The following is a 1,594-nucleotide window of genomic DNA, read 5'->3' on the forward strand; positions in this document are numbered from 1 at the left end:
ACACACACACACACACACACACACACACACACACCCCCCAACACACACACACACACACACACACACACACTTGAAAACCAGACAGGGTGTTGTTCAGTAAACATGATTTCCTCTCTCACCGGTTTAAACTGGCTCTGTCTCACGTTTCTAGTTTTGATTTCATCTTTTTCATTTCTTTCATGTCTAACGTGTAATCTTCACTCTCACCGAGTCTTATTTGGAGATTGAACAATTAAAATAACTCACAACTCCATCCACGGTTTTCTTTTTAACAGAACGAGCTGCAGACAAACGCCTGAAACAGATTCCTTAATCACTGGAAACTCTGCAAAAAACCAACTTCTCATCAAAAGGGCCACTGAAGGTTTTATCTTAAACAACAGAAAATATGTGACAAATGTATTCAAAATTAGACAAATCCCACATCAAAATAAACAGAAACAAATAAACTACTAAGACAAAGTGACATCTGAAGTCAAACAAGTGAAATACATTTTTAAAAAAAATAGATTTCGATCTACGACGTCTAAAAATTGCATCATAATACCGTTTTTTTATCTCAACCCGTTGGAAATCTTTACACATTTAGATCCATTTTGAACAGATTCACGATGCACGGTTACATTTTTAACGTTTGTGCACTTTGTGACGTCCATAAAAGGTGCTCTATTACTTTTATACATGTAGAGTATAGTTATATATATATTTACATATACATATATAACTATATGAATTATAGATTTGGACTGTGCCGAGGTGACACTCTGTGCGAGGAGCAGCTGCATTTTGCTGATTTGACTCGAGCGGCTGCTGTGCCAGAGCTTGCATAAACAGGTCAGGAGGAAAAGTAGGTCAGTGTGTAAGTTGGAAGGGAGGGTGTGTGTGTGTGTGTGTGTGTGTGTGTGTGTGTGTGTGTGTGTGGGGGGGGGTTGTGTGTACTGATCGATGGCGGTTACGGCTCCAACCGTATCACTGTTGTTTGTCTCTGGCAGCAGAGAGGCTCTTGGTAAACAGAGCAGAAACGGGACGCTCGTGTTACCTGGGTCCCTTTTTACGAGGGGCGGGGGGGCAGGACATAACCTAGGGGGAGGGTGGTGGAGAGAGGGATGAGAAAGAAGAGTTAGGAATGAAACTAAGGAAAAAAGGGAAGAGAAAAAAGCAGAGACCTGGTTATGTATTCAGCGTGTGAGGAGCGTTGTCGGGAACCGGCCACGACACTTTATGGGACAATTTGTTTAAAAGAAACCCAAATTTCTGAAATAGAAACTTTTTTAGAACGAGTGAAATAAGACAAAAACAGGAAAATAGGGAAGTTACCCTTTACGTAACATTTACTTTACTCTGTTTTACTCATAACAGAGTATTTGTCACAGTGCAGATAGTACTGTGTAGTATAGTACTTGAATACTTATACTACGCTGCTGAGAGACATAATCTGAACCCTTTAGATTTTAGTGGGTTTTTCCCCAAATTTGTAAAGCTTTTTTTTTTTTTACACTTGTTACTTTTTGACATCTTTTCCCATTTTACTCACTTTTTACATTTTATCTCTTTTACACTTTTTTTGTAAGAGTTTTTTACAATTTTTTTCCCA

Source organism: Etheostoma cragini, chromosome 15 (genome assembly GCF_013103735.1).
Source record: "Etheostoma cragini isolate CJK2018 chromosome 15, CSU_Ecrag_1.0, whole genome shotgun sequence".
In the NCBI taxonomy this organism is placed as follows: Eukaryota; Metazoa; Chordata; class Actinopteri; order Perciformes; family Percidae; genus Etheostoma; species Etheostoma cragini.